Below are 19,379 nucleotides of genomic sequence, written 5' to 3'. Positions count from 1 at the left end.
GGGAACACCTTGGATTAAACACTTTGCAAAACACTCACAAATAGGTTCAGTGCATTCGGTAATGAAAAACCTCCCAGCCCCCTGGCACTTTGCTGCGGCTGCCTGGGGCTCCAAGAGCACGGCTGGGAGTGGGAGGGTGTGGGGGAGAAGCCCAGAGCACGGTGGAGACAACATGCCTCCAAACACAGGGAGAGAGGCAAAGGAGCCAGTTCCTAAGAGAGCTTCCAACAGATTTTCCACCAGCTGGGGCTGACTCCACCAAGAGAAAGAATCTGGAAGGGTTGAGGAGGGAGGTAAGCAGCACCTGCCTCTCCGTGTGGGTAACTGCTCACCTGTAGGGGTCAGCAAGAGGCAGGTGCCTCCCTGTCCTAAGGTACTCAGCTCCAACCTGGAGGCCTCACTGCCCAGCTGGCTGATGACCAGTCACCCACCTGCACAGGATTGAGGTCCCTAGGCCCAGTAACCCCATGGAAGATCAGCCTATTTGATCTTTTGAGCCATGAGGGTGGGTGCAAAATATCTCAGAAATTTGGGGGTTATTTGCAAGGCAGTGCTCATTTCTCTGAAGCTTCTTCCTCACCTTCCCCTACAGATTGGGGACTTCAAATGCTCAAACCCTGTATATCTACCAAGCTCCAATCCTTCCCTTCACTTTTCACCATCCATCCATTCATCCCCTTAGCTCCGATGCTACAGAGAAGAGTGATGCTCATCTGCCCTGGAGCTGTGTGCTTGAACAGTCACAGGTACACTGTGATAAATGCCCTCAGGGAGGCATACGTGGTAACCTGGGAGCCCAGGGACAGTGCAGCAACTTGGCATGAGAGGGTGCAGAAAGGGGGAGAAGGATTTCTGGCAGAGGGAACATTTGCAAAGATAATGAGGCACAGAAGTCTAGGCAATTGCAGAGACTCGGGAGAGACTTGCCGTGTGGGTCCACTTGGGGGACACGTGGCACAAGTGAAGATGGGCCATTTTCACCAGCCCCCTCCACCCACCCCAGCCCCTGACAGTTCTCAGAGTTGGGCCAACCTACAGTCAGTTCCTATAATGATTGCTCTGTAAGTCTCAGAGTTCAAATCAGGCCAGGATGATTTTATATTCCTGAAAACAGAATCCCTAATTTTCAAACACAATGATCACTTCAAGTGTAATAACCATTATAATAATAACCTCTTATACTTGTATAGTGCTTCATAGTTTATAAACCACTTTCACATATCTCTTATAATCCTCTATCAACAGCCCTTCGAGAAAGATAGAATAGGTAGTTTCAGTATTCTGGCTTTCTGGGTGAGAAAATTAATCCCAAGATCTCAACTACGTAAATAACAGAACTAGGGTTCAAACTCAGGTCTATGTGACACCAAAGTGCATGTTTGTTCACTCGTTCAATCATTCAGTCATTCAGCCATTCAGTGCTTCATGGAGCACTGGTCGAGCACCTACTATGTACCGAGAAACACTTCAGACCCAGAGCGTGGATAGCCTGGTGGGGATGTTAAGATGAGTAAAAGCCTAGATGCAGAGACAGCACAGTGACAGATACACCCAGACCGACAGGACAGGAGCAGGGCAAAAAGCAAAGCACGAAAACCCAGGAACCGAGAGAAACACAAAGCCACTCTCTACAAACACTGCCTCGCACATCCACACATACCTTGCAGCCTGCGCTCACACATGTAACACACATGTGCCCTTACCACACATGAAGATGGGAGCCATTTCTCCTGGGCTGCCCCATGCTCCTCAGCATGGAATGTAGACTCCTCCACACCTGACATCCCCACCACTAGCTGGGCAATAGCTCAGACCCAGCAGGTGGAGGCCACCATGTGGGGCTAAGTTTCACCCCACACCACAGTACATATAAGCATTCCAGCACTATGTGAGCCCTGGTGTCGTGGCAGTAAGGGTATGATACACTTCTAGGCTGGTTGGCTGGCTGGCTGGCTGGTGGATAGATGGCTGAATGGACAGATGGATGGGTGGGTGGATGGTGGGTGGATGGATGGGTGGATGGATGGATGGAGGGATGGTGGAGGGATGGATGGGCGGATGGATCAATGGTGGATGGATGGATGGATGGTGGAGGGATGGACGAGTGGATGGATGGGTGGATGGATGGATGGATGGTGGAGGGATGGATGGATGGATGGATGAAGGGTGGATGGTTGGTGGATAGATGGATGGGTAGATGGCTGGATGGTAGATGGATGGTGGGTGGATGGATGGATGGATGGATGGATGGATGGATGGATGGGTGGATGGATGGGTGGATGGGTGGGTGGATGGGTGGATGGATGGATGGGTGGATTGATGGATGGATGGATGGATGGGTGGATGGATGGTGGATGGATGGACAGGATGGGGAGGGACACCGGGAAGCATAGGAGCTTTCACCTAGCTAGAGGTAGATCCTGTTGGGGCCCTGCCCGTGGGCCCAATTACAGCTAAACAATGCTTTGCTTTCTGAGGAGGACAAATGAGCCTCAGTTCCCTATGCAAAAACAATATCCACCTCACAGGACGTATGTGAGAATGTGTGACAGAAGATGCTGATACATGTAGTGCATGACCTAGCACACAGAGGTAGTGCTTTCCCAGCCAGGAAGTAAATGTAAAGGACAGGCAAGTAACTCTGCAGAGACTCAACAGAAATCAGTCTCCTGACTTCCCACCACCATTGTCCAACCTGGGGCTTTAAGGACTTACCAGAGAATGCCTCTCCATCACCCCACCCTCTTCTCCTAGGTTCATTCATTCGACCAACCTTGTAGGGTGCCTATTATGGCCAGGCCTGGTTCTAGGTACTGGGATTAGGAGAATAAGATTCAGTCCTTAACTTGGAAAGACAGACAAATAACTGTGTTTGAGGTCCTGGGATGACATGGAGGACACAGCAGTGTTTCACAAAATGCAGGGAAGCTCTGGAAGGAGGTAGTCATAGAGGAGATATGTGAGCTGGGTATTGTAAGAGGAACAGGGGTTACCAGGTCAAGAAGATTCCAGACAGAGGACATAGCATGTGCAAAGGCTCTAGGGTGTGAAGTTATACAGAGTATCTGGGGGCATCTGAGCAACTAGGTATATTTGGGGTATCAGGAGTAGGAATGTGCCAGGTGTCTGAGTGTCTATAAGTAAACAAGAGGAGGAAACAGCAAGGGGGGGGCGGTAGGAGATGAAACTGGAAAAGTAGACAGGGTGGAGCCCGGAAGCCCATGGTCAGTCAAGCCAAGTAGATGGTAGAGAGTAAAGCACCACCGGGGTGGTGGAGCATGGGTGGGACTGGTCAGACGCAACTGCATTAATTAGGCTCCTGCTCTTCAGGCACAGCACTAGGCTCCTCCATATAGAGGAGGCTATCCTTGGCTGACTCTGATGATAAATGCATTTGACGAGGTATTTTCCTCTTTGATTCAGGCAATTATCCCTGGAGAAATGGACAATTTGGGAGCAATTTTTCCTCTCTGAAGAGCCAGACTGGCTGGCTAACAGCAAAAGCAAGGGGAGGGTTCCCACATGGCGGCCACCACCACCACCACCACCACCACCACCACCACCACCCACAGCCAGAGCTGCAGGGAGCGGTGCTTGGAAATCCTTTAGAATGTCCTGGAGATTCGGGAAGAACTTGAGAAGGGATAATGGTGGAGGTCACAGGTCCAGAGAGGAAGAAGAAACGGGGGAAATCCCTTAGGCCGGCCGAAGACTGGCAAGTCTGCACTTCTAGTGAACAGGACAGAAAAGCAGGGTGGGTGGTGGCTGCCACCTTGTCGTTCTCAAACCCTCGAACCTTCTCCAGTCCAGCTCACAGCAGGCCAGGTTCTCCCTCCCCTCTTTTCTTCTCTCCCCTCCCTCCCCTTCCCTCCTTCTCAGCTCCCCTCCAGAAAGGTTTATAGAGAAGACTCCAAATAGCCCCCTCTCCTGCAGGCATAGTCACACCAACTGAAAGGAGATTTAATTAGCAAAATCTCGTTAGGCAAACGAAATTATCCGTAAGACAATACTCCTCTGGACAGGGGGTATGATTAAACAAAGCCATTAATTGAGAGAGTTGCTTTGGCAGCTCCCCGGATGCATTCATCTCTGGGCAGGCTCCACTTTGCCTCCTTGGGCCAGAGGAACAGACTCCGCGTCCTCCCCACTGGCCCCACCCGCTCCCCACTTCATCTCTGCTCTTGCAGAGCCCCTCCAGTTGGGGCTGCAGACCTCTGCATCTCATCAGCGGCGCGCTGCCGCCAGATTCCTGCTAAAGTGCCTTGATTGCATAATGTCTATTTGCATAATGTAAATTGCAATCTCCTAGCTCGGGAGGCAGGAATCACAGAACAGCCATTATTTTTTACCACTCCACAAAAATTCTACATTTAGAAAGCAGATTTGCAGCTCAGAAAGCCGTATAAATCTGAATCCGCCAGAAACGCCATTAAATCACACCAATTAAGCCGGACCAACGAAGAGCCCCTGTCACTGTTCTCTGCACACTCAAGGACTCCCTGCCCAGAGGGAGGCCACAAGAAACTGGAGGCTATGATAGTGGGGCCTGGAGCAGGACCTGCAAGAGGCAGGAAATTCTGTCTTATAAACCCTAACACACACACACACCCCCACACCCACACCCACACCCACACACACACACACACTAGGCCCCGGCCACCCCAAGCATAGGGCCCATCAAGACCTGGAGGAGAAAGAATGAGAGGCAGGTGGAATGAGTCTTGAGTTCTTTTTTGAAAGAGGAGTACCTCCATGTCAACCTCAGCCCGTACTTTCTAATTGATTAAGTTCTTCTTTCCAGCTTATCTCTTTAACTCAGACAAACGACCCTGCGGGCAAAGCATCCCATCACGAGTGACCGGAACCGAGACTACCCCCTCAAGCAGTAACAACTGTCCTGACACCAGCAAGACCCCATGTGATTGCCCCCAAGACAATGATCGACTTGACCTTCACTGCCCACCTGCACGTACCCACTGACCTTTGTCCCACATTTTCCTGATATAAACCTGCATGTATTTTCAGCACTTTGGAGACAGTCTTTGTGACGTGAGCCCGCTGTCTTCCCAGGCCTGGCCTCACTGAAATAAATCCCTTTCTTGTTTCCCCACTGCTCCTCTCTGCCTGTGGATTTCGTCAGCGGTGAGTGGCCCAACTGGTTCTGTTTGGGACCCCCCGGAGCCAGCGGCTCTTCACCCCTGCACCCCGGCTACACATCTTAAGCTCATTGCCTGATTTCTGCTGGGCACACTATCTGTCTATAGACTTTCAATTTATGCAGCAGGAGAGCGTGTATCAGGAAGTCTGCACCCTTGGCAGAGGGAGTGGGAGATCTAAGGCGTTTTGCATTGGGTGGGGGCCCAAAACATCCATGCCTTTCATGGCTCTTCTGTGACTTTTCCTCTCTTCTCTTCTCCCAAGTCCCTTGCGGCCAAGTGTAAGAAACTGTAGGAGAAATCCTGCTCAGACTGGGCTGGGGTGGAGTCTGAGCGCTTTTTAAAAGCTATTTCCTAGGGGTCACTGGGGAGAGAGGTGAGTCACAAGGTGCCAGGTAAAGGGGCATTCCCTCTGACAATGACGCAAGATCCCAGCTTCCCCTCAGCCAGTCGTACACCTGGTTACTCTTTTGCCTCTTTATTGCTCATTCAATATTCATTTGTCAAAGGGCAAGATGCTAATGTGTATTATTAAAATATCAATAGTTTATGAGTGAACTTTTATGGAGGGTGCGGTTAAAGGAAAGATTCTTGACCATCCCTGTCAGGAACAATGGAGAGAAACAATCTTTTCCAACTCCACTTTTTATTTATTTCCTGGGTGGAGGAATGCCTGAGCCGTTTGAGTAGCTATCGTGTGCCAAGAATGGCTATAGTGCTTTCACATGCTGGCTTCCCTTCGGTCCCCACAGCAGTCCTGAGATGGGTATACAGTCCCATCTGCATTCTGGAGATGAGCAATCTGAAGACCAAGCAGAAGTGCCTGGATCATGAAGGTGCTAAGTCGGAATCCAAACTCTTGCTTTTGGACTTCAAACCCCAACTTTTTTCCCCCAAGTTGGAGCCTTGAAAATACAAATGAGCTTTACATTTTTATCTGTTCTTTCATTTGTCCAAATTAAACATTCGTTTCCTGACCTAAATTTCCAAACCCCGGCACTTTTTTTTATCAAAACCAAGCCCACCTACCCTTCTCCTCCCTGCCCCCTCCCTCTCCGGCATTAGCCATTCTCAGATCTCAGCCCCTCGGGAACGTGAATTGGTTCTGTCTCCACTCTTTTGTTGCTTGAACTTTGTTTCTATCCTCTTAAGTCACAATAAGGCATTCAGGCACTCAGATTCTCTTCCAAAATTCAGCCACATCCGGGTCAGGAAAATGGCAAAGGAAAGGGGGCCTGGTCCCTGAATGGCACAGGTTCTAGTTTATAGCAGAAGGGCAGGAAGGAGAGGAGAGGGTGTGGGGTCAGATAGGAAGGGGCTACCCAGACTTCCCCAGTCCCCAACACAGCCCCAGTAGCCTCTTAAGCCCGGATCTCTGGCCAAAACCTCCCCCAGCTTGGAAGGTCATTGAGTTGGGGGTGTGGGGATCCCTGGATGGAAATGAGGGCCTTAGGCTTGAGGAATCCCTGGCCACAGGTCTACGTGCCCCTCCAGACTTGGCACTTCAAGCTGTGAGTTGCAAACTGGACCGACTTTTGTTGAAATGGACTATCAGGTGGAAGCCTCCACCAACGGCAGGACCTCTGAACACCAGCATGTCCTTGGGGAGTCCCGCTTTGGGAGGAAGCCTAGCCCAGCCTCTGGGGGGCGTTGGGGAGGGCTTTAAACCCAGACATTCTGTGAGATAGGGGCAGTTTGATTTTCAAAGACAGGGGTTTCTTTAGCCTGTCTTTGGAAACAGATGAGGCTGTAGTATGTCAGACTTGACAAATACGAGTCGTATAGATTGTATTCTCCAAAGATGGTTGCAACAACATGTATCCCATCCCTATGTTGCTCTTTTAATGTGCTGTTGATACTCCTCCTTTGAGTCATGGTGGGAGGGATGTCTATGTTCCCTTCCTGAAAGTGAGGTAGGCCTTTGTAACTGCCCCAGTCAAGAGAATGTGGTGGAAGAGACGCTGCTTGACTTGGGCAATACCGCTCCCACCTGGCTCTTGTTCTCTTTCAGGGTCCTCCCCCTTGGCATCCAGCCACCATGCTTTGAAGAAGCTCGAGTCACATGGAGTGGTCACACGGGCCCGCCTGGCAGCCCCAGCTAACATCTCAGCCAACAGCTCGTATCAGCCCCCTGAATTATAAGTGAATGAGCCTTCAGACGATTCCAGCACCCAGCTTTTCACTTCCCTCAGCTGAGGTCCCGGACCCAGTGGAACAGAGACAAGGCGTCCGTATGGTGCCCTGTTTGAATTCCTGACTCAAAGAATATGCACATAATAAACATCGTGAAGACGCTAAGTTTTGGGGTGGCTTGTTACACAGCCGTAGTAACTGGAACACCACTGGGATTAAATGGAATGTTTGTGATTTCCTTCTCAAATCCAGCCTTCCCTGGGCTTCACTCTGAGACTTCAGACTATGCCCTCCTCAACTGGTTCCAGTCCCCCGGAGCCTGCCCCCTCTCCTCTTCCTCCTTCTCCAAAAGGCAGGGGGATGCTCATGCCTGAGGCAGCCTTGGCAAACACTCCCTGAAAGATCATTTGAATCTCCCCATCTCAGAATCCCGGGACCCAGAGAAACCTGCTCTTGCTTGTTCCTCAGTGCAGGTCCAAGAGCGTGTCCCCATGAGGGAGCTTTCCCTGGGTGTGTGTGGACCAGCGCAAGGTACCGGGTGCCCTCAGAGGCAGGGAGGGAATGTGCAGACCTATTTCCCCACACTCACCACTCTCATTAAGGTTCACGCTCAGCTTGCTTCTCTCCTACTTGACTTGACTTATGAGGTCCCTTTAACCTCCGGTGCGAGGAGACATGGGTCTCACAAAGGTCTTTCCACTGTGGCTCCCCCAGCCCCCCAGCCGCATCTCCTAGGTAGGCTTTCCTGGAACAGGATGGAGGGAGGCACCCTTCCCTGCCCCCCCGCCCCCCCCCGGGGCCTCCCCGCTTAGGCTCCGACCACTCCAGAGCCTGGGCTGCAGAGGAGGTGCCCTGGGAGCGGCAGCCCGTCAATCACAGAGGCGACCAGCACTGACTCGCAGGCCATTAGCCGGGAGGGCCGGCGCCCTGCTCACTCACCAGGCAGCCATCGGCAGGATGTTAGACGATCGCATGGCGGCCATTCTTATGATTTATTCAAATACTCATTACAGTCAATCTATTTTTACACAGAGGTGAAGATGTGCGCTGATAACGGTTAATCATTTATAATTCCATGGACTGGTTGGAAGCCAATGTACTCTCAGGGGCGCGGCAGCAGCCCAGCCCCCGGTAGCCCCAGAAGCAGGGTGGGAAGCTATGTAGTCCAGGGTAACCCGATCTCCCGGCTGACATCTGCTGAGCAGAGACCAGGTTGAGGGTGCCATGGGGACAGGAAGACACGGGAATCCCAGACTGTCCTCCAGGAGCTCACAGCCTCACTGGGGGGCACGCAGGAAGGTGCAGGCCAGAGGTGCACTTGGCGTGTGGATGCAGTAGAACTTCGGGAGAGGGAGAGAGCACTTCTAGCTGGAGTTACCAAAGAAGGGTTCATTGAGGAGACCGGACTTGGGCTGCGTTCCTCCAGGTGGGTAGGCTTTTGCCAAGTGGAGAACCAAAATGACACATAAAATGTACGGTGGGGCTCTCACTGTGCCGATAGAACGGAAGCCACCAGCATGTCTTCCTTCCCCTCCCTCACGCCTCTCGAGAAATAAACCAAGGTGTAAAAGCAAGTGCAGGCTATGAATTGGCCCGCTTCCTCCTCTCACAGCCTCCCCAGCTTAGCCCACAGATGACAGTGGCTCGGGTTGGCCTCACAAACTCAAGGGCTTCCCTCTCCAACACTCATGACACACATAACACATCATGTCCACCTTAATGCACAATCAATAAAGTCTAATTAAGTAGGATGTCATATTACAGGGCTTCTTTGTCACATTCAGACCTAATCTAATTAGAAGTCCACTGTATTTTACATTCTGACTGGCTCATTGTTGAGTATTTCTCTTGCACAATGCATGGCTGTTAAAGATCAGGTTCAAGGCTGGTCCTTAACCCATAACCTTATTGAGTTAGCATGGAAACACCAAGCACAGTTACTTACAGTTCACAGTCCCTTTTCTGGTGAGCGGCATGGAGGACAGAAAGCCTCAGAATCCTGCTCCGGACTTCACCTGTCAATAAAAGAAAACGTTTTTAGAGATGTGTATGATTCCACTGGGAGTGAGAGCTGAGGTGGGGCTGAGGGAAACTTCAGAGTGGGTCTGGTGCGGGAGCAAAGCCACGACTCCATTCCCACAGTGCTGAAGTGGGAACGTTTCCTGATCAAGGGACTCTAGGTACAAGACGATTATTGGTTAGGACAACTAACCAGGACAGAGAGAGCTATCACTCCTTCCTTACCTGCTTGGTGCCTCAATTTCCTGTGAGTTTCATCCCCTTCCCTATAGGAATCCTGGAGAAAAACAGGCTCATGGCTGTTGAGAGCCCTGAGCTGACCAAAGCAATAATCATTTACTGATGCTTCCCGTCTGATGGAGGACCCCATGCAGGGGGACAGAGTTGCATAGCCCCCGTGAAAGCTTGCAACCTATATGGGGAAGGCTGCAAAACACTGGCAAACCACAAAGCTGAGGCTGTTGTTTATGGCAGGTTTATGGAAGGTCCTGATAGAGGAGAGAATTTTCAAGGAAAGGTGAAGAGTCCAATTGGGATGGAAGGAAAAGAAGGTGCATGGAGAAGCATGATGAGGGCAAGACTGGAAAGACAAAAAATGTGACTGCTTTTAATTCTCTTTCTGGAAGAAAAACCAACAACAAGAAAAACCCAGCCCATGCTTATCAGGTGTCTGCTCCATGGTCTACATTGGCTAGGTGCAGCAGGAATAAAATCCATGGGTGGGTCCTGTTATAAAAGTGCTGCCATGACATCACTGAGGAAATAAGATTACCTACATAGAACATCATCAGATAAGACAAGACTATATGCACAGTGGTGCTGAACTATGTGGTAGGGACTATAATTCTCTCTCCACAGAGAAAGGAAATTGGCAAGAGCTGAGGCACTCAAGGAAGTAGTCAGGAGAGAGGAGAACTTAAATGGGGCCTTGGAGACCAGACAGGCAAGATTTGGCTGGTAGAAGGGATCGAGAGGGCATTCCAGGAAAGGGAGCAATCCAAGCAAGGATGAGGGCGGGCAGCATGGAGTGCCCTGGGGCAATGCAGAAGCTGGTCTGCCTGAGACAGACCAAGGAGGGACCAACACTGAGTAAGCTAGTTGGGGCCAGAGCATCTAGGGCTCTGAGGGTCAGGCAGAGAGGCCAGGCTTGGGTTAGGAGCTGGTAGAGCCATTTAAAGTTTTTCAACAAGGAAATGACACTAAGAAGAGCCTGCCCCAAACCCTTTAAGATCTTCCTCCCTTTTAATTAAGACAGAGAGGCTTCTTGGGAAAGGTAGAATTTCAGATAGAAAATTCAGGCATGAGGTGTAGTGTGATGTGCTCATGGAAACAAAATGTCCCTCTTGTTCAAGATGATGTCCACCAGGCTGAGGCACTTCCTCTGGGGCTGTCTACTAACATCTGCATGACCGAGGCGAACGGTTCAAGGAGGTATCTCTGAGATAAGCACAGACCACTGGACAGCAAGTCCTTGAAGACAGGACCACGCCTCCTGCATCTATGTAGCCCCAGAACCTAGCAGAGTGCTCAGGATGTATTGGTTCTCAGTATATGTCTGTTGAAATGTTCATTGGTAGACCCTCTTCATTTCAAACAGAATCCACAACCAGCAGCTCTGAACCAGTCATGGGTTGGCAATGGTCGGCAATGGGCTCCAAATTAGAGTCTTGTAAACAACAGACATACTGCTACTGAGCATCCATGAACTCACTGTAAGAAGTCTCTAGATTGAACTGCATGCAGTGGTACTTTATCCCTGCCCTTTGGGATTGTCTGTTGAGCCGCCAGCAACTTAGAAGAAGATACGGCAGACTTGCCATTTGCACATGCTGTGAAACTGGGAAGGACAGCCACTCCTGGAGAGATGGATTCAAGAGTGTTATAAAGCTTTTAACAAGCTGCAAGAACAGGCCAAAACAAAAAAGTCCATTTTTTCCTCTACCAGTTTTTGCACAATAAGATCATGACAGCCATAAAAGAAATAATTTTGAAAATAAAGAAATACAGCCCACAATCCCATCACTCTAAACCACCAAATTACTGTATCCCATGCCCACATGCAAATCCATTTTTATTTTTTACAGTAGAAAAAGATTTGACGAGAATACATACACCAAGTCCCACTCTTACATTCAAAAAGTCAATCGCAAAAACACCGAATAGGGTAACCTGGTTTAAAAAGAAAAGAAAAAGAAAAGATGTAGGTGATTTGAATTTAATACAAGCTCAGGACGAGCCCAGAGTGTGGTGTTGCTGACAGACACATTTAAATGTTATCTTAGGTTGCATTAATACCCACACAGTGTCCAACCGAGGGATGAACAGTCCCCTCACTTTGGTCTTATCAATCTATATTAGTTTAGGATGCAGCTCTGGCATTGTGTCTTAATAACTTTGACAGAGAAGAGGACAAGTGAGCGAAGATGTCCGGTAACTAAAAGTGCAGGCTCTGGGGGCGCCTGGGTGGCTCAGTCAGTTAAATGTCTGCCTTCGGCTCAGATCATGATCCCGGAGTCCTGGGATTGAGTCCCGAATTCTCTCTCTCAAATAAATAAATTTTTAAAAATCTTTAAAATAAATAAAAAAATAAAAGTGCAAGCTCTCGAATCAGACTGCCCAGGTTTCTGTCCCAACTCCACCACTTACTAGTGGCACGTTACTTAACTTGGGCAGGTTACTTAACTTCTCTGTGCTTCAGTTTTCCATCTGTAAAATCGGGCTAATAAGGGTTCTACCTCTGAGGTTCGAGTGAGGATTGAATGATTTTGTAAACTGCAAAGCGCTTAGAACCGTGGCTCACACAAAATCAGCACTTACTGAATGTTAGCTCTTTATTGCTATTTTGTTGTTTTTATTTTCATTACTAGGAGGCTGTGCGGTAAAAGATATGAGAGAAGAAACCAGACGTGTCCCTCTCTAAGATTACCCGTCCTTCTCCCACATGGTGGCCCTCCAAATATTTGAAGAAACTGTATGAAAGAGGGGCTGTGTTACTCTAGATAGTAGGATCAGGACTAATTGCTAGATGTTAGAGGAAGTCAATATAAGAGAGAAGTCTCTAGCAATGAGAACTATCCAAAAACAGTTGGTGAGCTCCCCAACGCGGGAGGGAAAATCTGCACTGGGTGAGAGGCTGCTCCACAGCATGGTCTCCCCGACGTGGCTTCACCCATCTTTGAAATGTTAAAAAAATTAGGTTGACAAACTTATATATTGAGAAAACCTTAATATTGTCTTCATTCACCATTGTTTCATGAAATAATTCAACCCCCCAAAAGTAAAGAGAGCAACAAGGACCATTCTTTGAATTGAATAGAGCATAAATAGAGCATCTTGGAGGGGCGCCTGGGTGGCTCAGCCAGTCAAGCGGCTGCCTTCAGCTCAGGTCATGTCGAGCCCCGCATCAGGCTCCCTGCTCGGCGGGAAGCCTGCTTCTCCCTCTGCCTGCCACTTCCCCTGCTTGTGCTCTCTCTCTCTGTCAAATAAGTAAATAAAATATTTAAAAAAAAAAATAGAGCATCGTGGAAAGCACTCCCTCTCTCCCTCTGTCTCTATCTCTTTGCTCCTCTCTCTCTCACACACACACACACGTGTGCACACATATGTGAACACGCAACCTCTCCATACTGGCCTTATTTTTCACTCGTGACCATGCACCTGTGGAAGAGTCTACGTAACCTGGCGCTTACCCGTGGACGCAGGCTGGGGAACCACCTATGTGCCATGTATGTTAGGGCCTTCCAAAGCCAGCAGCTGGTGGTCCTGGCAGGAGAGCGATCATGCCAAAAGCCTTCACCCAAGCAGCCGTGCCATCATGGAACCAGAACTGAAACTCAGGCCTGTCTTATTCACCATGAAAATAAAATGGAACTATAAATGAAATTGACCATTCACGTTTATTAATATGAGGAAATTGATGAAATGATAAATGAGGGAGGAGTTGTTGAATGCTCATGTTTGTCTGGGAATGATGTAGACAGAGGGGCAGAACATGCTCCAGGAGAGCTGAGTGGCACCCAGGGAGCACGCCTCGGTAAGTTGGGAGGGTGGAGAGAGATGAGCTGGGGGCTTAGCGAGGCCATGAGTCTAACAGAGAGAGCACCCCTAACAGAGGGGTGTCAACCAGACATGGGTTTATACCCTCCTCACCCTGTCATTAATATGCAATCTTGGACAAGGAACTTTAACCCCTCCGTGCCTCAGTTTCCCCATAGGCGAAATCATAGGGTTAGACTACTAGATAATCCTTAAACCAAAATTCCATCTGACATCTACATACCTCAGAGGTTGCCCACACTAACCCTCCAGGGAGGGCTCTAAGTCTCGTGCTAAGGTAGCTCAGTATATCACCCTGGTTAAGAGTAAAGATGTGGGAGTCAGAGAGTTCTGGGTCCAAACCTGGGTCCAACATTTACCTAACCTTAAGCTCTATGAACCTCAATTTTCTCATCTTTAAAAGGGGGGTAATAGTAGCATCTTTAAATGAGACAATGCATTGAGAGCATTTTGTGCAATGCCTGGAACATATTAATAATAATAATAAATGAGGGCTATTGTTGTTTTTAAGTGTTAAGAGTTAAGGGCTGGCAGCAGCTGAACGGAAAAGGAGAAAGAGACAAAGCAAGAAGGTTGAGGACTTCTGCATTCATCCCACTGCCCATGAAAGCGTTTCTGCCCTTGCCCCAGCCAGACCTTTGGGATGAGGACAAATTATGAAAACCCATTCTTGGACACCAAGGGTCTCTCAGGATCCTTCTCTTCTCTGAAAACCCCTCCACGGGCATATGAGCAAAACGTCCGAGAAAGACAAAACGTGAACAGACCATTCCAGAAGGAAACCCCTGAAGGACCACCCACCCATCCTGATGGTGTGTCCTGGGTCTCCCCACCTCATTGCTGAGTCTTCTCTCTGTTCCCCTTGTGCTCCCCTCATCACCTGACAACAGCCTGTGGTTGTTTACCTTTGGTGAATGAGGTTGGCAGTTACAGCATGGTAGGCCCTGACCACCAGGCTCTAAATTACACAATAACTAGGTACTTATAATATTGATAAAATTGCCTGGCACTAAATACTTGACTCTGAGAAGCATCCCACCCAGCACTGAGGGTAGCGCACAGCTGTTCCTGAAGCCTGGTAAGGACCGAGGCTCATTCCACACCTGTCTTCAGCCCCCACAGGGCCACAGGCAGTACTGGTCGCCCAGTAACAGAGGAGCTGGAAAAGGTCCCTCAGTCACGTTCCGCAGGCCCTGCCCAGGCCCAAGCCTCTAATCTTGGGCCTGTACCTGTAAGTACAGGTATGCATATAAAACCCTGTAAGCAGTGTGGGCACTGGTGGGTTCATCCTAGACTTCCCTACGCGGCAGAAGGAACGAGAGGCACTCATGATCTGTCTACATCGGATGGGAGTGAGGTGTGGGCTCCCAGGGCCGCAGGGCCCTCTGCAGAGGCAAACCCTCAGGGAGCGGAGGATCCGCTCATAGGGCAACCTTCCGGCCCTGTGGACATCCTCTGAGGCGCGAATACACCAAGACCCACGACTTGCTGATTCTCTGTCAGGAATATCCCTGCTCTCTTTCACTTGGCATCGTTGGTGACCTGCCTCTCTCATCCCAGGCCCTAATTGGTCCCCTGGCCTCTAGTCTCACCCTATTTTTGCCCATCTACCACCTCCCCTCAGCAGAGGATCTTTCTGGAACACAAATTTGATCAAGTCCACTCCTCCTTAAAACCCTTCAATGACTCCTCGTTGTCTGACAGAGGGTGCCAACTGGCCGCCCCCTACGCTGACTCTTGCTTGTCTGACATTTTTATAAATTCTTTTAAAAGATTTTATTTATTTATTTATTTATTTATTTATTTATTTATTTATTTATCTATTTATTTATTTGAGAGAGGGAGAGAGAGCACATGCAGGGGGAGAGGCAGAGCGAGAGGAAGAGGCAGGCTCCCCACTGAGCAGGGAGCCCGACTCAGGACTCAAGCCCATGTCCCTGGGATCACGACCTGAGATGAAGACAGACGCTTCACCGACTGAGCCACCCAGGTGCCCCATGGCATTTTTATAAATTCTGCCAACATCTAAAAAGTGGGAGATTTCACATTTTAACAATCCATGTTTCTATGTTTTCTCCAAAGACCGAACGACCTAACAATGTCAATCCTGCCTTTCCACGTGGCAATCACCGGGTGACGCCGAGGATCAGTCACCCCCTTTTAACCATGCACAGGCCCTCTGTCTGCCCCGAGAGGAGGTGAGTGTCAGCCTGGAGGTCTCTCCCATCACAGGGCCAGACCCCAGAGGCTGACTTACTCGGCCTGCAGAAGAGTTTCGGGGTTCAAGGTGACAGCACGGGGGTGGGTGGCTCATTATGTTCTCAGCTGTGCTGTGCCAGGTGCAGGGTGGGGGATGGGATTCAGGAAAACACCAGTGCCTCCGGGCAGGCCCGCCTCGTGTCCTTCCCTCTCACCTGGGCAGCTCCACTCCTAGCCTGGCGAGAGGTGGCGAAGGTCTTAGGGCAGTTTCCCTGGAATGCCAATGGCTACCGGGCAGGTGCAGAAGAAGCCCCACCCCCCTTTATTCCTGCGGCCCCACCCCTGGGCCCAGCCTCTCCCCACCCCAATTCAGGGCGGCTGTACCCCCTCCCTTTATTTCCATCCCACTGTTCCTATCAAAGCCCTAACAGCACATATTTTGTTAATTGTACAAACCTAATGGGGGAATGCATTGGCAAAAAAGGGTAATGGCCATCAGACCAGCAATAAAACAAAATTAATGGCCCATAGGAAGAAATCATGTCCACTTAATCCCGGCTCTGAAACTCTAATAGAATAATGGAATACCAACGGAGGGTTTTTTCTCTCTATGCAGATTGCTTACACCATGTTAATCACTTGCAAAGCAGGCCACATACCACTCTGGCTCACATGACCCTCCAGGGAAAGTAGCGGACCAGAAACATTTAGTGCAAGGCTCATTACTGACATGCACCACCGCAGCAACACCTTCCCCCTCCCCCTCCTTCTCCCAGGTGACTCTGGGACAGCCAGTATGGGGTGTCATTGAGAGCCACGAGGTGTGGCGGGCTGGAAAGCAAGACACATAATACCTAATAATAGCAAACATTTATTGAGTGCTTACTATGTGCCAGACCCTGGGCTAGCTAAGTGCTTCCTATACGCTGTATCCGTCTACCTCATTTTCGTCCTCTGTAGCTGCACAGTCCAGCAAGGTAGCTGTTGGCCATGTGTGGCTTTTTAAATTCAAATCCTCATTAATCAAAATTAGAGAAAATTTAAAATTCAGGCTTCAGCCTCACCAGCCACATTTCAAGTGCTCGACATGTATCTAGTGGCTTTGTACTGGAAGGTTCAGAGAGAGTACATCTCCATCATCACAGAATGTTGTATTAGACAGCGCTGGTCCAGAATGCTGAGGCCATTTTATCTTGCTCATTGAACAGATCTGGAAGTCAGGGCGCAGGGAGGTGAGGCAAGAGGCCCAAGGTCATGCCGCTGGGATATAGTTGCGCTGGGTTCGAACCCAGGTCTGTCTCAGGCTGGCTCCAGAATCCCCAGCCTGCCCGTTAAGAACCAGCAATCAAAGCTACAGGGAGGCCTTCTGAGGGAAGTTAGCAGTAGAAAGGCTCTTCTGTCCTGTCTTCAGCACCCACCCACTCCCTGCCACACCCAGAGAGCAGACAGACCCCAGTGCTCCACTTGGGATCCAGCTCTGTGGGTGTCTCAAACTAAAAAGGTCATCTGGAGCGGGGGAGGGCTTTACAGGTCATCCAGCCCAACCTCCTTCAATTTAGGAATGAAGAAACCAACACACAGAAAAGTGAAGTGGCTTGCCCAACGTCAAACAGCTGGTTTGCGACAGAGTTAGAACTATAATCCAGGTTTCTTGACCACCAGTCCTCACTGGCCAAGGGAGAGGACAAAGCATTGCCCAGGGCCACGTACGGCCACAGGTGAGAGAAGGAAGAGGTGTCCCTCCTGCCTTCCTGGAGAGTCCTGGGTCAGGGGAGAAGAGGCTGGGATGGGCCCAAGGGTACTGGGCTCTGAGGAAACGCAGGAAGGGAAGAAGGGTGGGGACAGTCAGTCAGGCCTAGAAAGTGCAGTGGCTAAAAGCATGACATTGGGTTGCTACTACCTTTTGGAAAAATAGTATACAGTGTCTATTACCATTAAAAATACACATAGAATTTGGCCAGGCAGCTCCAATTTGGGAATGTATCCTATAGGGAAAAAAGTAGCAGTGTCCAAGGATCTATTGTGGGAAAAAGTGAAAAACAACCGAGATGTCCACCAGTAGGGGACTGCTTGTATAACCTGTGGTACAACCATGCTGTACCTAAACGAAGCCATTAAAAGAATGCGTTAGAGCTACATCTTTTGCCATGCAAGATGGCCATGACGTTCAAAATGGGAAAAGTAAGTAGCAGAGGATGTGTGTGGAGGGGTTCCATTTTTATAAGAACAGAGAAAACTCTAGAGTGAGTTGATCCCTTTGCGTGTGTTTGTGTGAGCGTGAAGGCAGCATGGAAGGGTTGGCTGGCGTGTTTACCCTGGTGCTGATGGGGCACCAGGACCGGAAGGAGAAGGTGCACCATTTGTAGCATATCTTTGCCTGGTTTCTGGTGGCAGTGAGCACCCCCACTTTCGTAATTTGTGAAAAGAAACCTAATAAGGAAGAGAAAAATAACTGACGAAAGAAAGAAAAAGAAGTCAGACTCTAAACCCGCCTTACTTGCTAGCTTCACGGCCGTGGCAAGTTCCTTAATCTCGCTCCATCTTTCTTTCTTTTTTTTTTTCTCTGTGACAGAGACACGGCGAGAGAAGGAACACAAGCAGGGGGAGTGGGCGAGGGAGAAGCAGGCTCCCCGCTGAGCAGGGAGCCCGAAGCGGGGCTCAATCCCAGGACCCGGGGATCATGACCCGAGCCGAAGGCAGATACCTAACAACTGAGCCACCCAGGCACCCCAGTCTCGCTCCATCTTGGTTTCCTTGCCTGGAGACTGGTGATGACAGTGTTATGTCATGAGGTGGTAGGGAGGCTGGCAGGAAACGAATTTAAAGCTACTCGGTCACACGGGCCTTTTTATCAATGTTGAGGGAAAAACCTGCCCCGTACATGCAAGTACTTCCAGGGTCCTCTCTCCAGGGCCGTCCCAGAGCCACAGTCACAGGTCTCACTACCTAGCTCTCCCAGCCCCTGTATTCTGCCACAGAACCATTTTAACGTGTCTCTCTGCCTACCTGCCTGGAAGAGCCTTGCAGGTAGGAATAGTACCTCGCTTATTCATTCATTCATTCATTCATTCATTCATTCAATCATTCATTTGAGTTAATAATAACTTAGTAATTAGGGCGCCTGGGTGGTTCAGTCGGTTAAGTGTTGATATCAGCTCAGGTCATGATCTCAGGGTCAGGAGACTGAATCCCACGTTAGGCTCCCCGCTCAGTGGGAAGTCTTCTTGAGATTCTCCCTCTCCCTCTGCCCCTACCTCCCCCCTCTCTAAAATAAATAAACAAATCTTCAAAAAAATAATAACTTCATAATTATGTCTTCGGCACATGTACTGACACTGTGCCTGACATCAAAGATATAACAATGAACAAAACAGAAAAGTCCCTGCTTTCATGGAGCTCACACTCTAATGGAGGAAACAAACAAACTATATATGCACATATATATGGAAGTCAAGTGGTGATAAGCACTAAGAAGAAAAATGCAGCACCATAAAGGAGCAGAAGTGACCAGGGAGCGGAGGGGGCCTTTTAGGGAGAGAGGACAGGAAAGACCCTCCAGAACTCCCCGAGAAAGCGCCCTCTGAGGCACATGCTGCAGACCCAGTGGGGCCAGGAGTTGTTCAACAGATGTTCGTTTAAGAATAAAATAAGAACAGACTTATGGAAGAGCAGTGAATGGTTAAGACACCTTAAACACATGCCTCCACTTCTGAGGATACATCCCAAGGAACTGAAATCAGGGGCTCAGAGATGTTTGCACACCCAAGCTCACAGCAGCTGTTAGTCACAAGGGCCAAAAGGGGGGAGCAACCGAAG

At 49.5% G+C, this 19,379-nt stretch overlaps 1 protein-coding gene across 16 annotated transcripts in view; it reads right to left on the bottom strand.

Annotated features, from left to right (window-relative positions):
• PKNOX2 (PBX/knotted 1 homeobox 2) overlaps window positions 1-19,379 on the bottom strand; it is a 303,585-nt gene that overhangs the window by 175,972 nt on the left and 108,234 nt on the right. For 15 of the 16 annotated variants that reach the window (XM_073903918.1, XM_073903926.1, XM_073903920.1 and 12 more), the window contains one exon: window positions 9,235-9,304. The gene's annotated coding sequence lies outside the window, so the exon portion shown is untranslated. Of the gene's footprint in view, window positions 1-9,234; window positions 9,305-15,778; window positions 15,800-19,379 lie in introns of those variants that run through there. The other variant, XM_073903930.1, reaches the window with a different exon arrangement.

This window comes from Callorhinus ursinus, unplaced genomic scaffold (assembly GCF_003265705.2).
Source record: "Callorhinus ursinus isolate GAN/ISIS: 27379988/994484 unplaced genomic scaffold, GSC_fseal_2.0 scaffold19, whole genome shotgun sequence".
Classification (NCBI taxonomy): Eukaryota; Metazoa; Chordata; class Mammalia; order Carnivora; family Otariidae; genus Callorhinus; species Callorhinus ursinus.
This window is presented reverse-complemented; position numbering and strand designations above follow the sequence as displayed.